This window comes from Schistocerca cancellata, chromosome 9, assembly GCF_023864275.1.
Source record: "Schistocerca cancellata isolate TAMUIC-IGC-003103 chromosome 9, iqSchCanc2.1, whole genome shotgun sequence".
NCBI classification, from domain to species: Eukaryota; Metazoa; Arthropoda; class Insecta; order Orthoptera; family Acrididae; genus Schistocerca; species Schistocerca cancellata.
In genome coordinates, this window is record NC_064634.1 from 101,206,905 (window position 1) to 101,219,882 (window position 12,978).

General features: G+C 44.5%; 1 pseudogene; it reads right to left on the reverse strand.

Moving 5' to 3' along the window:
- Positions 1-8,749: 8,749 nt before the first annotated feature.
- Positions 8,750-8,867, reverse strand: LOC126102250 (5S ribosomal RNA; annotated as a pseudogene).
- Between the last annotated feature and the right edge of the window lie 4,111 nt (positions 8,868-12,978).

Genomic DNA, 12,978 nt, shown 5'->3' on the forward strand with positions numbered 1-12,978 from the left:
ATGGAAATGGAAGAGGATGTAGATGAAGATGAAATGGGAGATACGATACTGCGTGCACTGAAAGATCTGAGTCGAAACAAGGCCCCGGGAGTAGACAACATTCCATTAGAACTACTGACGGCCTTGGGAGAGCCAGTCCTGACAAAACTCTACCATCTGGTGAGCAAGATGTACGAGACAGGCGAAATACCCTCAGACTTCAAGAAGAATATAATAATTCCAATCCCAAAGAAGGCAGGTGTTGACAGATGTGAAAATTACCGAACAATCAGTTTAATAAGTCACAGCTGCAAAATACTAACGCGAATTATTTAGACGATCGGAAAAACTGGTAGAAGCCGACCTCGGGGAAGATCAGTTTGGATTCCGTAGAAATGTTGGAACACGTGAGGCAATACGGACCTTACGACTTATCTTAGAAGAAAGATTAAGGAAAGGCAAACCTACGTTTCTAGCATTTGTAGACTTAGAGAAAGCTTTTGACAATGTTGACTGGAATACTCTCTTTCAAATTCTAAAGGTGGCAGGGGTAAAATACAGGGAGCGAAAGGCTATTTACAATTTGTACAGAAACCAGATGGCAGTTATAAGAGTTGAGGGGCATGAAAGGGAAGCAGTGGTTGGGAAGGGAGTGAGACAGGGTTGTAGCCCCTCCCCGATGTTATTTAATCTGTATATTGAGCAAGCAGTAAAGGAAACAAAAGAAAAGTTCGGAGTAGGCATTAAAATCCATGGAGAAGAAATAAAAAATTTGAGGTTCGTCGATGACATTGTAATTCTGTCAGAGACAGCAAAGGACATGGAAGAGCAGTTGAACGGAATGGACAGTGTCTTGAAAGGAGGATATAAGATGAACATCAACAAAAGCAAAACGAGGATAATGGAATGTAGTCGAATTAAGTCGGGTGATGATGAGGGAATTAGATTAGGAAATGAGACACTTAAAGTAGTTAAGGAGTTTTGCTATTTGGGGAGCAAAATAACTGATGATGGTCGAAGTAGAGAGGATATAAAATGTAGACTGGCAATGGCAAGGAAAACGTTTCTGAAGAAGAGAAATTTGTTAACATCGAGTATAGATTTAAGTGTCAGGAAGTCGTTTCTGAAAGTATTTGTGTGGAGTGTAGCCATGTATGGAAGTGAAACATGGACAATAAATAGTTTAGACAAGAAGAGACTAGAAGCTTTCGAAATGTGGTGCTACAGAAGAATGCTGAAGATTGGATGGGTAGATCACATAACTAATGAGGAAGTATTGAATAGGATTGGGGAGAAGAGAAGTTTGTGGCACAACTTGACCAGAAGAAGGGATCGGTTGGTAGGGCATGTTCTGAGGCATCAAGGGATCACAAATTTAGCATTGGAGGGCAGCGTGGAGCGTAAAAATCGCAGAGGGAGGCCAAGAGATGAATACACTAAGCAGACTCAGAAGGATGTAGGTTGCAATAAGTACTGGGAGATGAAGAAGCTTGCACAGGATAGATTAGCATGGGGAGCTGCATCAAACCAGTCTCAGGACTGAAGACAACAACAACAACATAGTCAAATGGCGGAACTTTCTCTTAAACAAACATTGTCGATCGTTTTGGTGGTCCAGGTGCTATGGTCTGGGAGGGCATAAAGTTGCATGGGTCGTATTGACCTCCAAGCCTTTGACACGGCACACTCACTGGTCAACTTTATTGCGACACTGTAGTCCTTCCCCATGTGTGTTGTTTCAGCAAACCATTCGGCGCTGACTTCACTTTTGTGGATGACAATGCGGGCCGGCCATTGTGGCCGAGCGGTTCTAGGCGCTTCAGGCTGGAAGTGAGCTGCTGCTACGGTCGCAGGTTCGAATCCTGCTTCGGGCATGGATGTGTGTAATGTCCTTAGGTCAGTTAGCTTTAAGTAGTTCTAAGTCTAGGGGACTGATGACCTCAGATGTTAAGTCCCATAGTGCTCAGAGCCATTTGAACCATTTGATGACAATGCGCGACAGCTTTGAACGGCGCAGGTGGAAGAGCTGTTGGAATGTCCATACTGGCGCTGTTGGACAAATGTATCGTCCTACCACGAGAACTCCTAATCAACCTTGTGGTCGGCATGGGAGTACGCTGCAGAGTAAGCAATGCTGTCCATGGTGAGAAAGACCCTGTTAATAACCGTTTCCCGTCTTTTGTAATGGTCAGTGGGCCATCATAAATCGCGGTGACTTGAGTCTAATTATTTTCTTTGAATTATTGTCATTTGTGTTCATCTCATAGCGTATTTCTCTCAGTTGCCTTCTGTACTGTTCTGTAGCAGTCAATTCGATGGACGGTCCAAGTTTCATCGAGCTACGTTCGTTGGTAGTGACACGTCATGCGAAAGTTACTTTCGTACTTTCGTCAACGTTGTCACGTGCCCGCTACATGTTCTTCAGGGCGAACCACCTAACACTTGCACCGCAAGTATTTCGAATGTGGAAGGCATTATCAATACGCGTTTCTCGCGGAACTGAATTATAGTCAGTGGCGCGTATTTGTAGCCCATATACAGATTTTTTTGAGACGCTGACGAAAATGCAGTGTTTTACAACACTTAGAAATTTTAAGTGAGACAATGCCTATCGTAAAAGCAGTGTAAACGAGAATGTCAGTGGTGTTTGGTGCAAGAAGTTACTGCAAGTAGTTCACGAGTTGTATTGTGAACATTGTAAACACCGGCAACTGTGTGTTTCCTCATATTGCCTACATGCTAGGCGACGACGTTATGTTTGTTTACCTTATGTTCTGTTCTGCGATTGCGCTGCGACGGTCCTGTCACTTACTGTGTGTTAGTGGACGTAGTAGCAAGTTGTTGGAAGATTGTACTTCCGAAAGCGAAAAAAGCGGACAAACCCATGGTTCATTGTGAATGTTGGATTTATATTGTTCGTTCGTCCACTGTGTGCGCCGAAAGCTAACCCAGTAGACGTCAACCTCTTCAGTCTTTTCAAACAATTAGAGATGACATGAAACGGCGTGTTACTGCTGTCTGCGCTGCAATTTCCACCGAAATGCCAGAAAGTGTGCAGCGATCGTTGCGTGACAGCCTACAAGCTTGTACTGACGCTGGTGGTGGTCATTTTGAGCACTGGCTTTGAGGGTACTTTACTTCTTTACGTGTAAGACCCCACTGAGATGCTGTATTCACCATTCTTCGTTTTTCTAAGCAATGTCTCATTTAACCTCCTGAGACTAACTAACATCTATGTAGAGTTGCACATACGTACCCATGTGTATTCACATTGGTTTGTGCTACAACAGAGAACAAACAACTGTCGGTGTTGAGACTACGATATCTTATAAACGACTTGCACTGGACTCCTGCACCGAACACCACTTAGGCTGTAGCTTAATCTACTTTGAATGTGGCACTGCGGCGGGGCGCGTTAGTCTCTCACAATCCTTTAAACAATCTGTCCACCTAGGTGGACAGGCTTCAGGTTGTCTGCACCTTCATTCTGCGATGTTAGATACTGGTTTAGCCGTCAAAAGCAGCGTTGACGAAAATTCGACTAAATTCCTACCACACAAAGGCCACATAACTCCATGCGTAGTAGCTGAAAGTTAGTTAAGCCATCGAGTGTACGAGATTCTTGTATGAGACGTTTGAAAAAAAGTCAAAAATTTCCTTTTAGTTGGTTTATTGTCATTAAAACAAGGAAATTGGCTATCAAGTCCGTATTTAATATCCCGACATCACTTATGCAATGTTACTGGCTCTGTAACAAGTTCACACCCAAAAGCAGCCAGAAGATATTTAGTTCGACCCGATGTTTTAAACGTCCTAAACAGTCATTGACCCATGACTACTTGCGTGAACACAGCCAGTCGTTCAATAGGCTTTTTGTAAAGAAGTGCCCGCCATGAAATCTCGTAATCTGCACGAAACAAACGACTCGGAGTTTATGGACGACGAAAAATCTCCTTTAATAAACCACTCACAAGGCTCAAACTTTCACAAAATACTCAGTACTGTAGTTGCTTTTCGTCCGCAAAACAAGAACCGATCAAACATGCTAATTCCTTCATTTTGGTACAAATTTGGTCAGGCAGTTTAACAAAGATGTCTTCCAGAAGCCTCTTAGATTTCAGGCACAAGGCTCTACTCAAACGCGCGGGAAAACGGTGAACTCCTATTGGCTAGTATGTTAAGCAGCCGGTCAGATCATTTAGAGCACTATTTCTAGTGTCAACCAATCACATTACCACAAGTAATTCAGACAAGAAATTTTTAACTCCGAAATAAAAATTTAACGAAAACAGAATACAATTCATTTTCACAAAATAAATTACTAACCAATTTTATACCCGACACCCCTCTTGTCTGGCTTTTAAAACATCAGGCTCACTCGGACATACGTCACAAATTCCTCTATTGCACGATAACTATCTCAAGCTTACATTTACGTAGTTTTAACTTTGAACAAGTGGAGGAGAATCTCACAGGAGCCTTAACAGAACTTGCTACCTATTACGACGGCAATAATCTCAAACCAAACCCTAGTAAATCTCAAGTATCCGCCTTCCATCTTAGGAACAAACAAGCTAAACGGAAACTCCGAGTCATGTGGCAAGGGGAAGAGCTGAAACATACAAACAGCCCAAAATACCTGGGAGTAACATTGGACAGAGCACTTACTTTTAAGCAGCACTGTCACAACACTAAAAAAAAGGTCTGTGCCAGGAACAACATACTGCGGAAGCTAACAGGTTCATCGTGGGGAGCTCAACCACATGTTTTGTGCACCACGGGTCTGGTGCTGGGTATCTCAGCAGCGGAATATGCGGCGCCAGTTTGGAGGAACTCTGCTCACACTAAGCAAGTTGACGTCGCCGTAAACGAAACTGTACGTATTGCCACAGGATGCCTCAAACCAACTCCCACAGACATCATTTACCCCATCATAGGCATAGCACCACCCACTATCCGCAGACAAGTAGTCGCCGAGATCGAAAGATCAAAACAAAAGAATGATCCTCGACACCCGATGCATATGCACCGAAAACAACGTGTCCGGCTGAAATCCCGCAGGAGTTTCATTGAAACTACTGAAGAGCTCACCACCAAGCCCGCCGCAAGGCGGCTATATCTTTGGGAAGAAATGGTGCCACACTCCACAATGGAACTACTTGAGGAGGGATCTGCAGGATTTCAACTACCTTTTACAACTTGGAGGTCATTAAACCGGCTGCGCACTGGAGTAACTGGGTGCAAATCAAACCTATTTAAATGGGGTTACAGTGATGGCGACAGGTGTGAATGCGGAGCAATACAGGACTTGGACCACCTACTGATCTGCCCAGATATGTCTACAACATGCACTAAAGATGATATTTTGAAAGTCAATGACAAAGCAATCTACGTTGCTAATTACTGGGAAGGGAAGATATAATTGGTGCATCCGGACACGGAAGAAGAAGAAGAAATGAAAATATCACAGTCTCACTTAACGTTCACTCTCTCAGTCCCTCCAAAATACTCAGACAACCAAAACACGATGAAATAAGAATTTTCCAAAGTACTTTTAATCACGTCAGAAATCTGTGGCAATGAAACTAAAGAAAATTCCAGGAAATTAAATTATATGAACCTATCCTCTCGGTTGTTGTTTCAGTTGATACTATAGATGAATACATTACAGTCCCTAACTCAGTTTCACAGTTTCACATGGTTATTATGTGTTATAGTGAAAAATTTATATCTCCGAAAGTATCTAAATTATTGATTTGAAATTTTAAGTGTTGTTGTTGTTGTGGTCTTCAGTCCTGAGACTGGTTTCATGCAGCTCTCCATGCTACTCTATCCTGTGCAAGCTTCTTCATCTCCCAGTACCTACTGCAACCTACATCCTTCTGAATCTGCTTAGTATATTCATCTCTTGGTCTCCCCCTACGATTTTTACCCTCCACACTGCCCTCCAATACTAAATTGGTGATCCCTTGATGCCTCAGAACATGTCCTACCAACCGATCCCTTCTTCTAGTCAAGTTGTGCCACAAACTTCTCTTCTCCCCAATCCTATTCAATACTTCCTCATTAGTTATGTGATCTACCCATCTAATCTTCAGCATTCTTCTGTAGCACCACATTTCAAAAGCTTCTATTCTCTTCTTGTCCAAACTATTTACCGTCCATGTTTCACTTCCATACATGGCTACACTCCATACAAATACTTTCAGAAATGACTTCCTGACACTTAAATCTATACTCAATGTTAACAAATTTCTCTTCTTCAGAAACGCTTTCCTTGCCATTGCCAGTCTACATTTTATATCCTCTCTACTTCGACCATCATCAGTTATTTTGCTCCCCAAATAGCAAAACTCCTTAACTACTTTAAGTGTCTCATTTCCTAATCTAATTCCCTCAGCATCACCCGACTTAATTCGACTACATTCCATTATCCTTGTTTTGCTTTTGTTGATGTTCATCTTATATCCTCCCTTCAAGACACCATCCATTCCGTTCAACTGCTCTTCCAAGTCCTTTGCTGTCTCTGACAGAATTACAATGTCATCGGCGAACCTCAAAGTTTTTACTTCTTCTCCATGTATTTTAATACCTACTCCAAATTTTTCTTTTGTTTCCTTTACTGCTTGCTCAATATACAGATTGAATAACATCGGGGAAAGGCTACAACCCTGTCTTACTCCCTTCCCAACCACTGTTTCCCTTTCATGTCCCTCGACTCTTATAACTGCCACCTGGTTTCTGTACAAATTGTAAATAGCCTTTCGCTCCCTGTATTTTACACCTGCCACCTTTAGAATTTGAAAGAGAGTATTCCAGTCAACATTGTCAAAAGCTTTCTCTAAGTCTACAAATGCTAGAAACGTAAGTTTGCCTTTCCTTAATCTTTCTTCTAAGATAAGTCGTAAGGTCAGTATTGCCTCACGTGTTCCAGTATATCTACGGAATCCAAACTGACCTTCCCCGAGGTCGGCTTCTACTAGTTTTTCCATTCGTCTGTAAAGAATTCGTGTTAGTACTTTGCAGCTGTGGCTTATTAAGCTGATTGTTCGGTAATTTTCACATCTGTCAACACCTGCTTTCTTTGGGATTGGAATTATTATTTATTTTAAGAGTATGGTTGTGTTATCCATAGAATATGGTACACTGAGTATGGAGAAGATCGATTAATATTGAACAGTACTTCTTCAGATTCACAGAGAGAGTGTGTGTAACATATTTCACGCAGCGTTAGGCAAGTACAGGTCTCGCTGGGCCCAGTAGCCAGCGTCGGCTGTGCCAGCGTGAGAATCAAACATCTGCTCTCCTCCGATCTCATTTGCCATTTTTTGGAGAGGTCGAGTAGATAAGGTGAGGTTAGAATTTAGTCTGTGTAAGAAGTACGTTGGATTTTAACCTCCATGTGTGGGATGGATACTACGACGCCTCTGTGCTTGGAGACGAGTGTTGCTATGTGGGGTTATGCTATTAAAAAGCTGACGAATGAGCTGTATCTTTCGTGGAAAGAACGTGTCGAGTATTGTAAACTATATCTTCAGTTACTGGAATTACCAGACAAGTTTTACGAAGTAGTGTCTTACGAAAATACTTGGTTTCAGTGATACAGCCCACTAAGGATCCCTGTTCTTCTTTGGATTCTCCCTGTTTCCTCTATTAGTCGGATCCCAGACTGGCTAGCAATATTCAAGTATCGAACGAACGAAGCTTTTGTAAGCTATCTGCTTTGTGGGTGGTTGGGTGGACTGAATTTCCTGCAGATTCTTCCAGACTCATACGCCCGGCATCAGTCTCACAAGCGATTTATTTTACACGGTACTTCCACTTTAAGTCGCTCCGAACGCATGCTTGTAGACAATTCTTGAATGTAACTTATTCAGAATATGGATTATTATGCTACAGTGGCGACTTCGGTGTATAAAGGTTTCGCCAATGAGGTTATGAGCACATAATGGTTAATTTACGTGGTGAAAGTAGAGGTTTCTATTACAAGATGGATAGATTAAATTTGTGGGCAAGTAAGCAAGTTTGATTTAATTAATGAAAGGTAAATTTGTGGTTTTGACAGCAGCTGACTTTATTCTAAAAAACGGTGAATATTAATGCAATACTAGCAGTAGGGATATTCAGATAGCCGGCCGATTTGGCCGAGCGGTTCTAGGCGCTTCAGTCTGGAACCGCGTGATCGCTACAGTAGCAGGTTCGAATCCTGCCTCGGGCATAGATGTGTGTAATGTCCTTAGGTTGGTTAGGTTTAAGTAGTTCTAAGTTCTAGGGGACTGATGACCTCAGATGTTAAGTCCCATAGTGCTCAGAGCCATTTGAACCATTTTTGATATTCAGATAAACAGTTTCTAGTACTGGTATCTTCACTGCTCTTTAAACAGTTGCCCAGTGGATTTGAGAAAAGGTGTAACAAGATATCTGATGGCAGTTTTATTTCAGATTAAGCGCGGCTTTTAATAATAAAAATGCACCATATTACTGTGACTTTCACTGCACTTGTACGAAGCATAGCTGCAAAATTTGGCACAGTATTAATTAAAAATCTCGTAGTATTTGGGGGTGAAAACCACTCCGTCTACAGGCCACAAGTGGCCCATCTGAACCATCCGACCGCCGTGTCATCCTCAGACGAGGATGCGGATAGGAGGGACATGGGGTCAACACACCGCTCTCCCGGTCGTTATGATGGTATTCTTGACGGAAGCCGCTACTATTCGGTCGAGTAACTCCTCAATTGGCATCACGAGGCTGAGTGCACCCCGAATAATGGCAACAGCACATGATGGCCTGGATGATCACCCATCCAAGTGCCGGCCACGCCCGACAGCGCTTAACTTCGGTGATCTCACGGGAACCGGTGTATCCACTGCGGCAAGGCCGTTGCCATTTGGGGGTGAAAGAGTGAAAATATTAGCTCTTAAATTAGTATTTAAGGCATCGCAAATAATATCCAACATTTCACAAAATTTTTAAAGCGCGATATAGGCCTAATTATTGGAAAGATGTAATCACCAGATGTCAAGTATCAGAGTGTAACTTCTAGTTTTAGCTGAGCCAGAACTGCATCTTTAATGTGAATATCGTATTTCTTATTGGGATCTCTCATCACACCTCTACAAGCACACGAGATATGTTTTGCTCAATTTGTCTGAAGTTGTGTTGACGTACGTCAGATAACCTACAATGACTGTCGTTCAGCATACGTGTGAAAGACAAACACAAAGTTTTGAGTAAGATACTCTGAACACTTAAAGCACTGTAAGGTGGAAACACACACGTACACCACATTTGCAAACCACTTCATGAACACAGTCACAAGCCTAACGGCATAAATATGCCAGTAAACATTAAAAAAAATTTTATACAGCTAATAATATCTACCTACCAAAAGCCAAAAAAGATCTATCAAAGTAACTTTAATCATAAAACACATCATCTTTGTCACATGAACAAATTATTTTTTGGGGTTATAAATCCACGCCTAAAATTTCCGATAAAGATTTTGCCTACTTGTGGTTTCCAAGAAACCTGCGATTTCAGTCCGTAGGTTCCGAACCATAACCTAAATATGATACTTTTCATCTGGAGGACGCCACGAACTACTACGCTGAAGTGCCAAAGAAACTGGTACACCAGCCTAATATCACGTAGGGGCTCCGCGAAAACCCAGAAAAGCCGAAACACGACGTGGCATGGACTCGACTAATGTCTGAAGTAGTACTGGAGGGAACTGACATCATGAATCCTGCAAGGGTGCCCGAAAATCCGTACGAGTACGAGAGGGTGGAGTTTTCTTCTGAACAGCACGTTGCAAGGTATCCCAGAATGCCGTGTTCGTGTCTGGGGAGTTTGGTGGCCAGTGGAAGTTCTTGAACTCAGAAAAGTGTTCCTGGAGCAACTCTGTAGCAATTCTGGGCGTGTGAGGTGTCGCATTGTCCTGCTGGAACTGCCCAAGTCCGCCCGAATACACAATGGACATGAATGGATGTATGTGGTCAGGCAGGATCCTTACGTACCTGTCACCTATCAGAGTCGTATCTAGACGTATCAGGGGTCCCATAGAAAACTAACTGCACACGCACTCACATCATTACAGAGCCTCCACCAGCTTGAACAGTCCCCTGCTGAAAAGCAGGATTCAGGGATTCATGAGGTTGTCTCCATACCCGTACACGTCCATCCGCACGATATAATTTGAAACGAGACTCGCTCAACCAGGCAACGTGTTTCCAGTCATCAAGACTCCAATGTCGGTGTTGACGGAACCAGTCGAGGCGTTAAGCTTTGTGTCGTGCAGCCATCAAGGGTAAACGAGTTGGCCTTCGGCTCCGAAAGCCCATATCGATTATGTTTCGTTGAATGGTTCGCACGCTGACAACTGTTGATGGCCCAGCATTAAAATCTGCAGCAATTTGCGGAATGGTTGCACTTGTGTCACGTTGAACGTTTCTCTTCTGTCATCGTTCGTCCTGTTCTTGCAGGATCTTTTTCCGGAGATTTGATGTTTTACCGGATTCCTGATATTCACGGTACACACGTGAAATGTTCGTACGGGAAAATCCCCACTTCATCGCTACCTCGGAGATGCTGTGTCGCATGGCTCGTGCGCCGACTACACTACTGGCCATTAAATTGCTACACCAAGAAGAAATGCAGATGATAAACTGGTATTCATTGGACAAATATATTATACTACAACTGACATGTGATAACATTTTCACGCAATTTGGGTGCATAGATCCTGAGAAATCAGTATCCATAACAACCACCTCTGGTCGTAATAACGGCCTTGATACGCCTGGGCATTGAGTCACAGTGCTCGGATGACGTGTACAGGTACAGCTGCCCATGCAGCTTCAACACGATACCACAGTTCATCAAGAGTAGTGACTGGCGTATTGTGACGAGCCAGTTGCTCGGCCACCATTGACCAGACGTTTTCAGTTGGTGAGAGATCTGGAGAATGTGCTGGCCAGGGCAGCAGTCGAACATTTTCTGTATCCAGAAAGGCCCGTACAGGACCTGCAACATGTGGTCATGCATTATCCTGCTGAAATGTAGGGTTTTGCAGGGATCGAATGAAGGGTAGAGCCACGGGTCGTAACACATCTGAAATGTAACGTCCACTGTTCAAAGTGCCGTCAATGCGAACAGCAGGTGACCGAGACCTGTAACCGATGGCACCCCATTCCATCACGCCGGGTGATACGCCATGGCGATGACGAATACACCCTTCCAATGTGCGTTCACCGCGATGTCGCCAAACACAGATGCGACCATCATAGTGATATAAACAGAACCAGGATTCATCCGAAAAAATGACGGTTTGCCATTCGTGCACTCAGGTTCGTCGTAGAGTACACCATCGCTGGCGCTCCTGTCTGCGATGCAGCGTCAAGGGTAACCGCAGCCGTGGTCTCCGAGCTGATAGTCCATGCTGTTGCAAACGTCGTCGAACTGTTCATGCAGATGGTTGTTGTCTTGCAAACGTCCCCATCTGTTGACTCAGGCATCGAGACGTGGCTGCACGATCAGTTACAGCGATGCGGATAAGATGCCTGTCATCTCGACTGCTAGTGATACGAGGACGTTGGGATCCAGCACGGCGTTCCGTATCATCCTCCTGAACCCACCGATTCCATATTCTGCTAACAGTGATCGGATCTCGACCAACGCGAGCAGTAATGTCGCGATACGATAAACCGCAATAGCGATAGGCTACAATCCGTCCTTTACCGAAGTCGGAAACGTGATGGTACGCATTTCTCCTACTTACACGAGGCATCACAGCAACGTTTCACCAGGCAACGCCGGTCAACTGCTGTTTGTGTATGAGAAATCGGTTGGAAACTTTCCTCATGTCAACACGTTGTAGGTGTCGCCACCGGCGCCAACCTTGTGTGAATCTTCTGAAAAGCTAATCATTTGCATATCATAGCATGTTCTTCCTGTCGCTTAAATTTCGCGTCTGTAGCACGTCATGTTCGTGGTGTAGCAATTTAATGGCCAGTAGTGTATAACTCCACGTTCAAACTCACATAAATCTTGATAACCTGTCACTGTAGCAGCAGTAACCGATCTGACAACAGCGCCAGACACTTGTTGTCTTATATAGGGGTTGCCGATCGCAGCGCCGTATTCTGACTGTTTACATCTCTCTGTATTAGAATACACCAGTCTACAGCAGTTTGGGACCGATACCCTTTGTAGTCTGGTCCCTTCATCCCCTACAAAGCAACCAACCTACACCAGTTTCTTTGGCGCCTCAGTGTACTTTGACTAAACTTTTCCGTTTCTTACAGTGTATGTTTCGAGTCGTGCCAGCCATTGTGAGAGAAAAAAAAACTGATTTGAATGTCGTCGATTGCCGTCCGAAGTCTGCAAGTTCGGGTGGTGAGATCGACTACATTGTGACCGCGCAAGTAGGGTTGGGTTGGGTTGTTTGGGGGAAGAGACCAAACAGCGAGGTCATCGGTCTCATCGGATTTGGGAAGGACGGGGAAGGAAGTCGGCCGTGCCCTTTCAAAGGAACCATCCCAGCATTTGCCTGGAGCGATTTAGGAAATCACGGAAAACCTAAATCTGGATGGCCGGACGCGGGATTGAACCGTCGCCCTCCCGAATGCGAGTCCAGTGCGCGCAAGTAGTGGCGTACTGATTTGAAACGATCGGCCGCCTTCGGACGACGTCGGTCGGCGATTTCGGTGCCACTGTGACCGCAGCCTTAATCCTACAGATAATAATCGTCTGTCAGCAGCCTGCGGAATGCATCGCGCGTGGCTGACTCCCGCCTCACACGCCGTATGTATCACCTGGTGCCGGCCCGGTGCCCTTCCGGTTGCGCCGCGCGTTTTTCTCTCTCGGTCCACAGCCGGCGTCCGGCCGGCACGAGAGACGCGGACGTCGACGGGTCGCGGCGCGCCGCGGCGCTCGGTCTCGCACTCACACACACAGAGCGGACACACACACGCGCGTACACAGACAGAGCAGAGGCTG